Source organism: Myotis brandtii, unplaced genomic scaffold (assembly GCF_000412655.1).
Source record: "Myotis brandtii unplaced genomic scaffold, ASM41265v1 scaffold324, whole genome shotgun sequence".
NCBI lineage: Eukaryota > Metazoa > Chordata > Mammalia > Chiroptera > Vespertilionidae > Myotis > Myotis brandtii.
Window position 1 is genome coordinate 1313318 of NW_005362439.1, and position 17725 is coordinate 1331042.

Sequence of the window (17725 nt, forward strand, 5' to 3'; positions counted from 1 at the left end):
GTCCTGGCAGCCGTGTTGGCCTTTCTGGAGCGCTGTGGCCTGGAAAGCAAGTGACTTGGGAACAAGGCTCTGGCTGTATGGAGACCAGGATGGTTCTTCCAGAGGGAAGTGCCAGGTATTGCGAGGGCAGGAGTCCCAGCCAGAAGTCTCCTCTGAGGATCCACAGACGAGGCAGAGCAGTTCGACGTTGCCAAGAGACATGATTCACTCACTTGCCAATTACTGAGTTCCTCCTCAGTGCCAGCTCTGAGCTAAGACCTGGGGTACCTCAATTCCTCCTCCCAGGACCTCCCTTCCTAGCGGGAAAATGGAGGGAAATCACACTGATGGGTAGGAATTAAAAGCTAAGGGAAGTGCTGAGAAGAAGAGCTCGATTCTGAGGCCTGAAACAAAAAATCAGATGGGAGTCCTGGGAGGACTCCCTGGAGGAGGTGATGCTCGACTGTGTTCTGTCGTACGAGTAGGAGTTCACCAAGGGGGGGTGGGGGAAGAAGAGTCAAGATCCCAGGTTTGGATGAGCAGGGAGTTTGGGAGGAAAGGAACAAAGTCCCAGTCAGTGGGAGGACAGAGATGAGGGGACAGGTCATGGGGATGGGCTGGAAATCCAGGGAGGAGAGGCAGATCAGGCCGGGCCTGAAACGTCTGTGAAAGATCTGGGTCCCAGCCACTAAGAGGCAATCGTGTCTTCCGTGTGCCTATGGGCCACTTGCCCAATGACCAGAGAGTGTAATGTCTGTCCCTCACTGGAGTAGTTGGCACCCAATAGACTTTTTATTATTTCTTTTACTTCTCTTAGTCTATTCTTTTGGTATTTTTTTTAAGTGTTAACTTATCAAGTAACAAAATTTGCTGAAAAAGAGTAAAATGTTTCCATAACAGTTTTTACAATCCTATTATTTATAAAAGTTTACCTATAAAGCTACCCTTGGGTCTAACAGTTAAGAGCAGGCAGACTCGGGTTCGAATCTTAGGTCTGTCCTTCAGAATCTGAGTGTCACTTCCCCTCTCCAGAACTCTTTTCTCCTCTGGAAAATGGGAAAGTGTCTATTTCACAGTGTCACTGATACATTAATGAAGCCAATGATACGAGCAAATGGTGAGCACGTTGTGTCCCATTAACGATAGTCATCGTTGTTGTCATTGTATTCATGAACTTTTCATTTCCTCTCACCAAAAACCTGCTCCGTCCTCTGTGTTTCTCATCTTAAACCACAGCCTCGCCATTTGTCTAGTATTGTTCAAGCTAAAGCCCCAGGAGTCGCCGCTGATACTTCACTTTCTTTTCTCCTAAGGGCTGACCCATGTGCAGGTGGTACCACTTCCTAAATCTGTCCCTTAAGGGCCGTGTCTCTGCATTTCCCCCACTTACTCTCCTTCCGATTCTCCATCATCACACCTTGGCTCACTGCACTGCTTCCTAAGCGGCCTCCCACTTGCCCCGCCCCCCTCCCCCCAGTTCATTCTCCACACAGTGGCCTAGTGACCCCCAGATCCTCACAGCTCTGGCTCTTCACATTCAGGTATAATGTAATTTCAGCTCCTCAGAAAAGAATCCTGACTAACTATCCTAAGTCACTCCTCCCCACCTCTCACTTTCTATTCCTTTATACAGCATTTCTAACTATTTGAAATTATTTTATTCATTCGTTTGTTTACTTGTTAGTGTCTAGAATATAAGTTTTTTTAGGGTAAGGACCCTTCTATCTCATTTATCACTATTTCCTCAGCACATAGTAAGGGCTTGGTAGATATTTATCTGTTCAGTGAAGGAATTAATATCAATACTGTTCATAGGAAATTAATTTGGAAATGCCTCAACTGTCACCTCCTCTCTGAAGCCATCTCTGATTTCCCAGGGCACTTTGTGCCTGGAGACATATAGACACTGGCCCGCTGACCTGTGGTTGGACTGGTTTTAGGTGAGTTCGTCCAGAGCTGCTGAGAGGAGCTGTAGGGTTTTCCTGAGAGAATAGCTCAGCCCTGTTGCCTTAGAGGCCTGGAAACCCCGCCCAGGAACAGGCTGGTCCATGGGTCAGGGAGCAAGAGGTCAAGATCAAAAACTAGCAACAATTTTCGAAAGAGGAAGAAAATTTCGACCATCAACCACAACGTAATGAAATGAGAAAGCCACCCAGAGAATATTTTCATTTTAAAGAATGAGATCTTCCAGGGCTTGGTCATAACATGTCAGTGTCTGCTTGCTGCCCTGTAACTCATCTCCTCACCCTGTACTTAGAACCTGCCCAGTGGCTCTGCTTAGCTGAGGACATTGGTCCAATGTCCTCAGGCTGCCTCAAAAGCTGGGAGCCCATGACCTCCTGAGCTGGTGGCCGGGTTGAAGGAAATGCAAAAAGGATTAGGCAAACCCTGTGGTCAATCTGACCTTGAGATTGAGAGGTGATTCTGCAGCTTTGACCTCAGAGCAGATGTGTACTGAGTTAACCCATAATGCTCTATTCACTATGGGCAATGGACTCTGGGCCATTGGATTCAAATTCGGATTCTATCAACTATAAGCTGTATGGCCATGGGCAACTCGCTTAACTTTTCTGGGCCTCAGTTTCTCCATGTGTAAAATGGGGCTAATAATACCCTCCTCAAAGGAATGCCTTGAAGATTAAATGAGAGAATGAGTGTGTGTGTGTGTGTGTGTGTGTGTGTGTGTGTGTGTGCGTGTGTGTTGAGGACAGTGTCTAGCACACAGTTAGTGCTCTGTCAGTGTCCACTTTTATTACTATACTTCATCCACACTGATTGATTTTCTGTAATACAACATCAGAGTTCATCATAACCAAGTCGCATCTCAAGCAATTGAAGATTCATTTGACCTCATTGTCAATTCAAAAGTCAGTACTGCTGGATTCTTGTCAACTAACCTGAAAATTTTCTGTCCTAATGTAGATTGTGAGAAAGAAAACATACTTGATATGATAGGCCTGCCAGGGCTAAGCCACTCTGTGCCTAGAACCTCTCTCACCCTATTTTTGTTTCTAGAGAATCTCCTTTCTGAGGCATAGATCTGGAAGGCTGGAAAGAGAAGATAATTAAATGGAAAAACTGTTATAAACAATAAGGCAGCTTGCTATAGTGCCTAGTTACAAAAGAAATGTACAAAAGTCAGTAGCTTTCTTATATAGCAACAATAAACAGTACAATGGAAACAAAGAGCCTGTTTACAAAGGCAACAATAATAACAATGACAACAGATAAAATATTGGGAGTAAAGTTGACAAGAAATGTGCAGGTTCACAAAATATATCTATATATAGCATAGAGAGGAAGACTTGAATAAATAGATCTGTATCTTGTTCTTATCTAGAAGGATTCAAAATTATCCAATTGTCAATTCTCCTTAAATATATTGAAAAATTCAACCCAATCTCAATCAAAATTCCATTGTGATTATTTTTGAAGATTGTCAGAGTTTTCTAAATTTTATCTGGAAGAATGTATAGGAGAGAATAAAAATCTGGGGCAAAAAAAATGAGAAAAGAGGGAGAAGTTGTACTAGCAGATTATTGAAACCTAAAGATAGAATAATATAGATGCTTTGATATGGGATCAAAAATAGGCAGGTCAGTATAACAGAGAAGAAAGTTCAACTTAATATAGCAACTTAGTAACTAGAAGCGCTTCAAGTCAGAGAGGAGGAATGTATTATTTAATAGATGATGTGGGCTGGCCATTTGTGGGGGGAGTGGGGGGTGAAGAGATGGATTCAAGTTTCTCTCACCAGAATAAATTCCAGATGGAATAAAATCTAAATGTAAAAACCCAAACCATAAAAATATTAGAAAAAAAACTATGGAAGAATATTTTATAAGGATAAAGCCTTTCTAAGTGGCAAATGAGACCCAGAAGCCATAATGGAAAAGATAGGCAGTTTGAGGTTTTACAGATTTTATAGTAAAATACATTGCAGATAAAGTTGAAAGACAAGCTTCACTTGGGGAAAAATATGACAGAGATACATTTACTATTTATAAGATAGAAATAGCTGCTACAAATCATGAGGGGGGAAAGCAAGGAATATGAATAGCATTCAAAAAGATAATCAACTTCTCTAGTAATAAAAGAATTGAAAACTACAACAATGAAATGTATCTTCTCCCCGCCCGCGCCCCCCTCCCTCCCCCATCGCATTGAGAGTTTTCAAAGATCAGATACTCAAAGTTGGCTAAGAGGTTGGAAAATAGGCATTTTCATACATTGCTGATAGAAGTATAAATGGTTCAAGCTTTTTGGAAAGAAATTTGACAACATCAATCAACATTTTAAATGTGCAAAATACATTGCTATTCTTTTGGGGGTCTTTTATACATCTCTTCATGCAAACAAAATTGTGGTACAATGGATGCTGTGCTGTATGACCCAGATCCTCCTTCAGCTACTAAGCGGTTGACAGCTGAGAGCTCAGAGCTGAGTACCACACCACGTCAGGGATTGCACCCCTGGGACTGTTCTTGGCAGAAAAGAAACATCTTGCCCAAAGGGCAGCCTGAATCCAATGAATGGTTAATGCAGGCCTATAAACACCTAACCCTCTTGCCCCACTTTGGGGTAACCACAGGTTCCAGAACTCCCTGTGGGATTGGCCGAGGCTCCTGTTGTGTCTGCAGTGCAGCCCAACTTGTTTCTGTGCCCAAAACATGCTCCCTTCTCTCCCTGGCAGATGTTGATACCGAGAGCATCTTCCAATAAACCTTCCACAAGCAAGTGTCTGTTTCAGAGTCTGGTTCCCAGGGAACCGGACCTGTGATATTTGGTGCTACGAGTGATCCAAGAAGACAGACTTCAAAGTGGGGATTTGGAGCTGGATTACCTGCTGCCAGACTGACACTGAGGGCCATCACTGTTGGTACGTGGGGCACTGATCATCGCGAGAGCACTGTAGCCGTGAAGTTACTAGTCTGACTCGTGGTGAACTGGGAGGGCTTGTGTGTAGAAGAGAACAGATGGTTTGGACCAGGTAACAAGAGTTGGATAAGTATGGGGAAAGCAGTCATTCTAAGAACAATGGAATCGAAAGACTGTTGCAAGAGATGCTTTGGAGATAGACAAGGAAAGGCCAAGGGTGTTTAACCAGCAATGACAGGCTAATTGTGAAAGCCAGAAGGCCTCTTTTGCAGTTTGCAAAGAGACTCTAATCTCTTGAGGCCAGAAGACGAGAACAACTGAAGATCTGGTGCAGGACTGACTAGCTCCAGGAAAGCAGTTTCTATGAAAGGGCAGAGTTTTGTAAAGGAGTAGGGGCTATGACAAGGGGCTATCTGGATCGATACACTTGAAAACCTTCTGTCCCCAGATGACCTTGAAAACCTTCTGTCCCCAGATGACCTGGGATCTTCGGGAGCTGCTTGAAGGCAATGCAGAGGCCTCTGACTTACAACGCAATATACGTATATCTCCCTTAGCATGTGCCCCTACCTTCTCTCCCACCAGTCAGACCAATAACTGGGATTCATTCACAACATAACTTAGGTGGAGATGTACATGGTAGGTGATGGAGGAAAGTATAGCCAACCAGAGTTGGTTAAGAGAAAAGTATAGCCAACTCAGAAGTATAGCCAACCAGAGTTGGTTAAGAGAAAAGGACATCGAACAAACCAGGGCATTTCTTAAATAATGGTGACCAGGAGTCCGAGAGTAGCCACCCTAATAAAAAGCCACAATTCTTGGACCGGTTTCTGATCCTGAGTCAGTTTTTAGACCTAGACCCCACTGGCTGGAGAAGAGGCTGGGTCTCCAGGAGGAAGGAGCCTGCAGCGCTGTGGCAGGTGTACTGGGTAACTGGACGCTGGGGACAGGCTATTCCTAGACATTTTGAGGACTGTTAGACCCGGGGCGTGCGTTGACATTGATACTGAAAGCATCATCGTGGGTTTTCTGTTAGAATGGAGACATATGGGAGCCAGGCCAGCCCAGTGGGTCTATTTGGTCTATGGTCTTATTCAGATCATTTGCCCAAAACCCCAAATTTATCATTGGAATGTCTTGTCTTAGAAGTTGGCAAAACGCATTGGTTGCTTAGCATGTGGAGTGCGATCCGAGTGTAAACTTTGGAAACTGCTTCCCTCGCCCCAGCAAAAGCAGTAAATAAAAAGCAACATTGTATCCCAGAGCTGGGGTGAGGGATGGAGAAAGGAGCAATCAGTGCCACTCCGAAAGTGCCAAAGGATGCGGAAAAGGTGGTCGCTGTCGTATTCCCACTTAATCCATCAGTCTGGCCCCATGAAAGCCAGGCAGAATCTGGAGGAGGACAGGGACCCCTGCAAACGTAAGCAAATAGTAGCCTCTCTTGTAGCTACTGTGTCAGATGTGGTTTCTTTGTTGGAACAGATTAATATGGCCTCCAGGTAGAGTATATATGACCAGCCCTCTCACCAGAGAGACCCACATCCATTTACTTGGGTAACTGAACACTGACTGTGTTTTTCCCCATATCTATCCGCCAGGAGGATCAGGAACAGCTTGCATTCACTTGGAAGGAACAACAGTGTGCATTTACTGTCGTGCCCCAGGGCTATGTTAATTCTTCCACCCTCTGTCACAATATAATCTGGAGGTAACGGACCAGGCAGACATTCTACAGAACATTGCATTCGTCTCCTGTGTTGATGACATCATGTTAATCAGACTAGATCCATGGTCGGCAAACTGCGGCTCTCGAGCCGCATGGGGCTCTTTGGTCCCTTGAGTGTGGCTCTTCCTAAGCCTGGGAGTGCCCTAATTAAGTTAATAACAATGTACCTACCTATATAGTCTAAGTTTAAAAAATTTGGCTCTCAAAAGAAATTTCAATCGTTGTACTGTTGATATTTGGCTCTGTTGACTAATGAGTTTGCCGACCACTGGACTAGATGAACAAGAAGTAGCAAATATACTGGAAGCCTTGGGGCAACATGTGCTCAAGGGGTGGGAGGTAGTTGTAGAAGGTTCACGAGCCACATTGGTAAAGTTTTGGGGTCCAGTTTGGTCATGAGCTAGAGCATTCCAAGAAACTCCCTCTGACTTTGATCCTCCTGCCTTCTTCTCATCAGGATCCTTGTGATTATCTTGAGCCCACCCCAATAATCCAAGGACATCTCCCCATCTTAAAATTCTTAAGTTAACCACATCTTCAATCTCGCCTTTGCCAAGTAAGGTAACCTATTCACAGGTTTTGGGGGACTGAAATGTGGACAACTCTGGGGGGAGAGCATCATTCTGTCTTCCACAGTGGTAACTCTGGCAGCCACGATGATCAAGACAGCCACACATGAACTGTAGGGTCCTATAGTTCTTTCACACACTGTGCTTTGAAATCTGGCATGCTTGTCTGCCTGTCTTGGCTAGGACAGAGAGCAGAGTAAAGCCATGTTAATTTAGAGCCATAGAAAGGCTAATAGCTTGGTGAGAGCGGAGGGTTGACGATGGTGGTCATGCTGGGCAGGGATATTAGCCCTGGGTCGCTGCACAGGTGGGTGATGGAGAGGGTGCAATGCAGACGCTGACAGGATAGCACTGTTGTGTTGGTAAGACACCACCAATGGTCAGCCTTCAAGCCAGGGTCCATAGTGGACCCGGCCACCTTGCCAGCACAGTGAGAATGCAGGAGAGACTGCTGCTTCTGAGAGCCAGAGCTGCAGCTAGGGCTCATCTCTCAGGGCCTCACTCCGTAGCTGGGAGATGAGGTGATAATATGAATTCTCCCTCATGAGCATCCATGAATGATGGGCATAAAGGGCATCACCTGGTGCAGGCACATAGTAGGTGCTCAGGGAGTGCTAGCCACCGAGGCAGTGGCAGCCATCTGTCCACTTCCAGAATGCAGTCATTTCTGGCAAACAGCAGTCCATCCAGGGACTACATTTCCCAGACCCCCTTGCATCTGAGTGTGGTCATGTTACTGGTTCTAATAGATGGAATATGGGCAAAAGTGATTGTTCCTTCCACAATGGGCCCATACAATCCCTTCCCATGGGCCTCCATACACTCTCTTCCTTGTCTCTTTGTCTGCTGACTCAAATGTTAATGCCCTTTGATCATAGAGGGTGAAGCTGGCAGAGACTCCATCAGCCTTGGGTCCATGATAATATACAGTGAGCATCTCCCCGGGAGCCTGCTGCCATGTAGACTTTACGTAGATGAAAAATGAACTTCTACATGTTAAACCAACCACTAAGATCTCAGGACTCTATCTATAAAAATCAACTAGCCTGACCTTAACTGATCCAGTTGTCAATGGTTACTCTGGTTATGCTGAAAATGCAACCCAGGAAACAAAATTGTCATGAAGTTCAGAGAAGAAAAGCAACAAATCTGAAAATAGAAGGATGGGACAGTGCATTTATAATAACCCCCAGGTGCCAGGACTGACCCTGTGGGCACAGTCTGGGGGCGTGCAGGCTAGGTGCTGTACCTGGGATAAATGGACTTACTCATCACAACAGCTCCAAATCATTCACTCTCCTTGGTTTTTATCGCTGATTCCTATGAGACAGGTACCAAGTTTATGTCCATCTTTACAGAGGAGCCTCTCTAAAAGCCTCACGGAGATGTTCTGCGATTTGCTTACAGTTGCACAGCTGGAGAGCAGGAGGGCTGGGATTCAAGTCCAGGGTACCTGGTGCCAAACCCCCTCAGCCCTGTGCTCGCCTCCCTCCGAGATAGGCTGCTGGGAGCTAAGTGGATTGCAGACTCAGGAGATTCTTACTTTCAACGATGAACAATTGCCCAGGATGCGGATAAAGCCATTAAGATGCTTATAATCAGATTTGTATATCAGCAAGGAAGGTCCTCAGGAGAGGGCTCTAATTCATTATTCCAGGGCCAAGAAGTCTACAAAATTTGGGTTGGAAGACAGAAAGAGTGGTGACCTGGCCTGTTCCCCCCTCTCACTTCTTCTGTCTGGCCAACATCATAATGTTTCTGGCATTTTTATTCTTGGCTCTTTATCTCAAACCAAACAACGAGGCTTATTTACTATATTTCAGATTTAGAGATTTATGGGTTCACTGTCAAAAAATCTTATGGGGATTAGGACAAGAGTGAACTCTCGTTACAAATGTCAATATCTTTGGGTCCCCGAGGCCCCAAGATCCATCTAAAAGAGTCTGTGTTTCATAAGCAAGTGCCAATAATGTGGCATATTAGTATCTGTAACCGTTATCTATTGCCACAATAATGCTGGCTACAGCCACAAAGACTTGGATGCACACAATGATAAATGCGTGTTTGGCTCAAGGGTCTGTAGGGTTCTGCTGACCTGGGCTGGGCTTGGCTGTCCTGGGCTGGACCCGCTCCTGCATCTGCAGCCAGCCGTGGGGTGTCTGGAGCTGGCCGGCTCTCCACTGGTCCAGGATGGCTTCGTCTGAGCTGCCCGGGCTGACTCAGCTCTGCGGCCCAGATGGCATCTTCCCGCAGGGTGTCCTCAGTCTCCTGCAGGTGCAGAGGAGCAAGAGACAGGAAGTGGAGACATGCAAGTGCTTTTGGAAGTAGGTGCTGGTGTCATACCTGCTAACAGACATGGCATTGGTCAAAGCAAGTCACAGTCAGAGAGGAAGGGCACTAAAGGCAGAGGACGAGGGTGCAGGGAGGGTAAAGACTTGGCAGTGGGGGGAGGAAGAGGAAGCATCACTGCCATCCGTCTACCACAATACCTATCACTATGGTGCGTTCACCACGATCCACGTCTTGGGCCAGGTTCGTAGTCCTGTCACCCTGACCCTGACTGAAGGCCTCGGAGAGGTGCGGTAACTTGCCCAGAGTCCCACAGCTAGTAACCCGCAGAGATGAGATTAGGATCCCAGGCCTGCGGACAGCGGTCAGCGATCTGTCCACACCAGCACATGGCTTGGATATACATACTTTCATGCGGATGGTCATATTTTGAGGATGATCATACCACAACCGCTTAAATTTCTATGTTAAGCAGAGCATCAGTGTAGGAGTTGGAGCCTCTGTTGGTTTGTTAGTGCGAACATTTTCAATATAAAATTTCAATATGAGATGATTACCCTCAAATAACAAGAATAACAGTAATAGTAATAAATAACTTAGCAAGAACGTATTACGTGACAAACCCTGCACTAAGAACTCTCCATATATTACACCTCATTGAGGCCCCACAGTTACCTTACATATAGGTATTATTTCTCCCTACTTTTCACAGAGCAGCGAGGAGAGGCAGATCTGGGCTCTGACACAGGTGGGTGATGTCAGAGCTTATGCTTCGAACCATCTTGCTAAATGGCTCCTTCCTCTGTTATTAAGTAGAATTGAACGTGCTTGGGGCTCACTTCGGGGACGGCCAGCCTTGGGCCCCGGAGCCTCTCCCTCTCTGCTTTTGCAGCGCCCCTCTTTATCTCAGGCGGTTGATCTGCCCGGGCGGGGGTGAGGGCCTGGGCGGAGGGGGAGTCTCCAAAGATGCAGCCCCAACACTGTGGGGGTGTTCCTGCACACGCAGTGAACAGACGCCGGCTACAGGGACCCGGCTTCCTGGCAGTGTAGACTCCAAGATGGATGGCCGTGGCCTTCAGGGCTGAACAACCTCTTCTCAGGCCTTTGATGCTGAAAGCAGAACAAATGTGAGCCGGCCGCCCGGCCACAGCTGCCTCTCATTAGAGCCTGCTTCCTCCAGCCCAGGACAAGGTGGACCCGCGAGGTAAGCCGGGGCAAACGCCAGATGTGTCCGCCACAGCTGGCTGCAAAACCTTGCTCTTGACTTCTCGCCCCCAGACCTACTTCCCTGCACACCCCCCCACCCTCACTCAACCTCCCCTTGGTTCTTCAAGTGAAAGTCTGAAGTCTGAATGGGTCTCCTCTCCCTGCTACAACCACTTTCCATCACACATCCAATCCATCAGCAAAACCCATCAGCTCTGCTTTCAAGATATGTCTTCTGTCTAACTGCTCTCCATCTGCACTGACATCCCCAGGCACATGCTATCGCTCCTGGACAATTGTAGTAGCCTCCTGTTTGGCTTTGAAATTTTCACAAATTTTGAATTCATACGTTGAAGTTTGAAATGGGTTCTTATTTGGAAATAGGGCCATGGCAGATGTCATTCATTATGAGGAGGCCATAGTGGAGGAGGGTGGCCTCCCATCCAATAGGGCTGGTGTCCCCATAGAAAGGGGAAATTCAGACACCGACATGCACTCGAGGAGAAGGCCGTGTGAAGGTCAGGGTGAAGCGTCCGTAAGCCAAGGATGCCAAGATGCCACAAAGCACCGGAAGTTCGGGGAGAGGCACCAAGTAGCTTCTCCCTCACAGCCCTCAGAGGGAGCCCACCCTGCTGACACCTCGGTCTTACTTCCCCAGCCTCCAGAACTGTGAGACGATGAATTTCTGTTGTCCAAGCCGCCCAGCCTGTGGCTCATTGCTGCTGCAGCCCCAGCAAGTGAATACACCTCTGACCCCGATTCTCTGCTTTCTCTCTTGTCTCTCTCCCCTCCCATGCACATTGCACTCGGCAGAAAAAGGGTATTTTAGAAGTCAAGTCTGGACTGTGTGATTTTCCTGCTTTGAACTATGCAATAGCTTGCCCTGCCCTGCCCTGCAAGGCCCTGGAAGACCCGGCCGTGTTGAGTTCTCTGACTTCCTCTCTTCCGCTCTCTCCCAGCCCACTACACGTCACTCACACCAGCCTCGGTGTCAGTCATGCCAAGTCTTCCAGCTGAGGGCCTTTGCACATGCTATGCCTCTCACCCCTCCTCCAAGCCTTTGCATAGCTGCCTTGTCCAAAGAGCTATGGAGACATAGACACCAAAGACATCACTATGATGGGGAGGAAGACACCCATGGAGAAAGGAGAGGGGCAGGCCAGGAAACTGATGGAAGGCTAAGGGGTCTGAGCACAGCTCTGAGAGGGGAGGCTAGCTCTCCAGGGATTTGGTTTGTTCTCCAGGGATGTTCAAGTTTTGGTGTGAAGACCCAGACTCTCAGCCTGATTCTTCTCTAGGGACTCGTGTAGCCTTAGATGGGTCTCTGGTCTCGTGTTGTGGGCCTCAGTTTACCCATCTGTAAAATGGATCTGTACATGACCTCACTTAATGATCCTGACAGCAGTGTAAGGGACGTGTTATCTTGACAAGAGGTGCTATTAGTATCCTCATTTGTTAGAGGGTGAAACTGAGGCTGAAGCTGATGAAGTAACTTGCCCCAGATCACCCACCACGAGGAGCGTGTTATCTTGACAAGTGGTGCTATTAGTATCATTTGTTAGAGGGTGAAACTGAGGCTGAAGTTGATGAAGTAACTTGCCCCAGATCACCCACCACGAGGAATGGCAGAGCTGGGGGATTTCAACCGGAATCTCCCTGGCTCCGGAACACACATCTTTGGTCTTGGTGCTACAGTGCCTCCAAGAGCGGGGCCCTCAGTGTCCACATCTGTAAAATGGGCAGGTGTCGGTGCAGGCACTGTTCCGAGGTGTCCAATGCATCCATCCGGTGTAATTCCATGAGCCTTAAAAAAGGCGAAGCCCATCTAGATTTAGTGTGAGGTGGGAGAGCACCCGCCATGCACACACACCACAGGTAACGTGCACATTAAACGCACCGTGTGCCTCTGCTGTGCAGCTTAAGCTGGAAGAAACCCCAAAGCTACACAAGCCACACCCTGTGGGCTCCCCCCAAAGCCAGCGGTCACTGCTTTAGAGGAGAGGGAGACAGCGCTGGGGTAACCGATTCCTGAGGACTTCATGTTCTCAACTTTATAGCAGCTCTGTGCTTTAAAAAGCAAGTCTAAGCAAGATCACACAAATCGAAGTGCTTGGAGCAAAGTTTTAGTCTACTGTACATCAACTGCTTGCCAGCACTGTTATTAATGCGAGTCCCCCGACACAGCTGACCTGTCACCTGGGAATGGCAGCTGTGATCCCCCTGGCCAGCCTGTGTAGGGGGCCAGGCTCTGGGCTGACACTCACACACACGTGCTTCTGGTTGACCCTCAGACAACCTTCTGAGGTCGACGCAACGTTCCTGTACCCATTCTACAGAAAGGGAAACTGAGCTGCGGCACCCTGATCGGGGAGCCCACGCTGTCCATCACGCCAGGACCATGGCAGGCTGATAAGTGACACCGTAGTTAATAGGTTTTTCTGTAACTTTCTCAACCCTTTGACACTCCCCACCTCTCACTTGTGCCTTAAATAGTCGTTAGCTATTGTCCCCAGGGATGTGGCACAACCAACCTCGAAGGAACAGAAATGCTGGGATTTCATCATTCGCTGCCATTTAGGGGATTAGCTAAGCCATTTGGGAAGCGGGTTTGTTTTGGGAAAGGCGGAGCTTGGGGGAGGTAGCAGGAGGCTTTGACTCAGATTCGGGGCTCTGCCAGCATGGGGCAGGATCTGGAGGTGAGAATGACAGTCCCTTGTACATCGGGAGATGGACAGGCAGAAGGAGCGGTGCCTTCTGGCCTCACCTGCCCAGGGAAGCCCAGGCAGGCCTGGAGCGCTGGCAGCCCTTTGTCCCAAGGTATGACAATGGCCCCACGAGGACCTGTGCCAACATCCCCTGAGCTAGATGTGCGGGGTCTCCCGTGGCCCCAGAGTGGGGTGGACAGCCTCTAGGGGGGTGTCAAGAGACACTGCCCCACTGCCTCTGTGGGACTCAAGTTGGCTGAACGACAGAACACAGAAAGAAGGTGGCCCAAAGTGGGTTCCATTGGGAAGTGTTACGAACCCCAAGCCATAAAGAGCTGCAAGGAGAGGCCCTCGGAGGCCAAGCTGCCTCCTCGGGCACCAGCCTGAGGAACTGACATCTGAGAGCCATATCGAAGGGATGGAAGGTTGGGGCAGTGGCCCCCACGGACTCATCCTGCTCAGCAAAAGCCTGGGAATCTCATTGCTGTCAGTGTCTGCCTGGATGTGACGGCGTTTTATTGCATCAGCAGAATGAGGCTTCTACATACAAATGAAGGCTCACTGCAGAAAAATAAAGAGATTACACTTATTTGCACCCCTGAGTCTAGAACCTGTAAAATGGAGACCTGCGTTATTGTTCCCCTCACGCGATGAGTTGGTTCCTGCTAGAATGTCCAGTTCCCTGCACTCACACGCGCGTGCAGGCACACTCAGGAGTGTCCTCTGACTCTGTGTGATAGGCAGGAGATGGGTCCCCATCTATGTTCCTGTCCTAATTTCCAGGACCTGTGATATGTTGCAAGAGGGGAGAATTAAGGTTCGTCTGGCAAGGGGCACCTCCCAAATTCCAGCCCCCACAGGGCAGGGCCTTCTCAGCGTTCTCTGAGGCAGGACCAGTTGCCTGACCCCTGGCTCAGATGTGGGCTGGGCAGGAAAGGGGCCAGGCGGGGCCTCCTGAAGGTAGCAGAGTGTGTCACACCTCGTAAAACCATGGCACCGAGTGCAGAGAGGGACTGCCCCGGCACTTTCATCTCCCGTCAATAAAGTGTTATCAGCGCTGAGCTGGCTTTTCAGCTCTTAATTCCAGATGTGGCCCGAGGCCCATCCCCGGCATGGGCCCCCATTCCCCTGCCCTCTTCCCACCTCTCAGGGCGATGCTGGGCCGGGTGAAGGAGAGGGACAAAAGGCCATTAGGGACTGTGTCCTGGTGCCCCAGGAGCCTGGCCAGTGGTGGAATGTCCTGATGCAGAGATTCCTGTCCTGTGAGCGGCTGGTGCCTCCAAGAGTCTGTCTGTCCCCACTGGCCTGGGTGCTGGGAGGCCTGGACCCCAGGGCTGTCTTTGATCTGAACCGTGACCTTGGGGAAGGCAGTTTCCTTGTTTGGCCTCAATAGTCTTGGTAAATGAAACTTGCTCCAGTGCCTTTGTTCCTTAGTCAGTGCCCACGCAGTAAGCCCACAGCGCAGCTGACTTCTGTCTAGTCTTGGAGCTGCCGATGGACAAAGAGCAGGGCTCTCTGCTCTTGTAACGTACCCGTTCTGGTGGGAAGCAGCAGTAAATCCCAGGGAAACACATGAAGGAGCAGCAAACCCAGACTGTGAGAAGGGCTGTGCAAGAAAGGAAGTAGGACGATATGACAGAGGACACCTCGGGGAAGGGTCTTGGTTGGAAAGGTGGCCAGGACACCGTCTCTGAAGAGGGGGATGCTTGAGTGGAGCCCGGCGGGAAGATGTAGAGGAAGAGCATTCTAGGCGGAAGAGACAGGGAGTGCCAAGTCTCCGAGTGGGAACAAGCTGGGAGCATCAGAACAGAAAAGCCACTGTTGCCGGCATGGGGGAGAGGGAGAGGGTAGTAGATGAGGACAGTCCAATAGTCAGGGGTCCAAGTGCCTAATACTGATTAGGGCCTGGCCAGGTCCATGGCAGAGAAATCTAGAGGCATGTAGTTCGGGGCTGGTGTGGTTCTACGCTGTCATGTCCCCAGCTCTTCCATGTTGCTGCTACTCTACATCCTCAGCATGTGACGTACTCCTCGTTGTCCATAATGGCTGCTTGAGCTCCAGACATCAAGTCCACCTTCCAGTTATACAGAAAGAGGAAGAAAAACAGAAGAGAGCAGACCATTTCCTGTTCTGGGCACTGGGCACTAGTCGAACACAGCATTTCTGCTTGTGTCTGGTTAGCAGGAATGCTGGGAAGCGCGTTCTGTATTTCAGGTGGTTACATGCCCCACTGAGAACCAGAGTTTATATTTCTCAGGAGGAAGAGGGGACGAGGTATTGAGGTAAATAAGTGACAACTCTGTCACCTGCCTACAAGGTAGGGCCTTCCCATCCAGAGCCCCCCTGCTGGTTCCATAACTCATACCCACAACCACTGATAAACGAATCCCTCTCCCCATAAACCTAGTCTTCCCCATCTGAGGAACTGGCACTATCCTCTCTCTCTCTCTCTCTCTCTCTCCCTCCCTCCTCCTGCCACATTGGACTTCTTTCAAAGTCACCAAACACTCCAAGTTCCTTCCTGCCACAGGGCCTTTGCACATGCAATTTCTTCTGCCAGGAGTGCTTCCCTGCCTCCTTTCTCTCATGGTTAAATCCTGCGTAAGAGGGCCCTCTTACCACCCTCCCCTAGATGACATTATTTACTCCCATGCACCTGTATGTCTCACACATAACATTTATCACAATCAATCAGTTGTTTCATGTCTCCTCTCCTGCCAGAGCATCCACTCCTGGGGCAGGGAATGTACACATTTACAGTGTGTGTGTATTCAACTTCTCTGTCAGTCCCTGAGCCCAGCCCTGCATCAGCGGATGCTGCTCAGCCCTGAAAAGGGACACGCGAACATCTGGGAGTTGAGAAACTATGTGTTAATGGTGGGGCTCCGTTTGTATGGGCTGCTCGCTGCGTAATAAACCTTATGTCTCCTTAAAGGGGCCTTAATAGTTTCATGAAGTGCTGGGTCAGCCACAGGATTAGACCTCACTTGAGACCTCCAACAGAGAATTTCAGAAGGCAAGAGAGGGAGGGGTGGTCAAGGGCCTGGGAGGGGGAGCAGGGGTCCCAGCAGGGTTAGTGGGAAGTCAGGGTGGTCCACAGTGAGCTCCCAGAGGCAGGCAGCATCTGGGAGACCAGAAGCCCGACCGCAAACAAGATGTCTTTTTAGGCCTCTTTTAAGGAGCAAGTCTCTTGAGCTCGTAGAGTATTTTTCACTGAAATTCACATTTGATCAGAGTGGTTAAGATGGGCTTCGGATCAGGGGCCCAGCTGTGGACTCACCCATGCACCACCTGATTGCAACAGTGGGCATGTTGCTTCCACTCTCTGGGCCTGCCTCAGTTTCTCCATCTGTGAAAAGGGGGTGATTGAATGACTATCCTTGCAATTAGCTCTCATGCTGACAAAACTATGAGCGCTTGACTATCTCTGAAAAACGTACAAGATGTATTGAGTTGTGCAATCTATTAGTCAGGTTGGGCTAGGCTGTGCTGTGATGACTGATAAACCCTGACGCCTCCGCAGCTTAGCACAAAGAGTCTGCTGTGTGTTAGCTGCATCATCTGTAACATGTGGCCAGCCAGGACCTGGGGCAGGGGAGAAAAAGTCAAGGAAGGGACACTGGCTCTAACCGCCTCTGCCTGGAAGGGACACCCAAAATTTCCATTCATAGTCCACGGGCTGAAGGAGCCTGATGGCCCCACCCCAGCTGCAAGGGAGTCTGGGAGATGGGAGGAGCACTTGGGATATTTGGTGGGCCCAATTGCCTCTGACATTCCATGACGTGATGGTGGGGTGATGAGCCTTTGTTGCAACACGTAGGCATTGAGCGCCTTCCCAACGCTCCCTGAAGCTGGGCTTCCTCCCCTGCACTGTGCTCTGCTCCCATTCTCGTGCCAGCTACACTCAGAGATTCTGACCTCTCATCCATACCTGCCACGCCTCAACGGAGCATCCAGCTCCTCAGAAACATCTGGAATCCCAGTGGGAGACCTGGCGCTGGCCACAGATGGTGTCTCGCCAATTCTGGGGCACCCTTGGGATGACTAAGGGGACATCTGTTCTCCCTTTGTCTGGAGCATGGTCCAAGTGAGTGAAAAAGGAGAGTGGTTGTTCAACTGGAGAGAAACATTTGAAATATTTAACTCGCTATGCCTGTCATTCATTCTTCCAGCACGAAGCCCATCCACCCATCCAGTCAGTTATTCAAGAGCCATTTCACGCCAGACCCTGGATGACACTCTGGAGGGGAGTGTCCCTAAAATATGCCAAGTACCACTGAGGGCACAAGAGCACAGGATAGGGGACTTTTCTTCGGGAACAAGACTAACTGGCTCGCTGAGACCAATAACAAGAAAGTAACCATAATGATGAT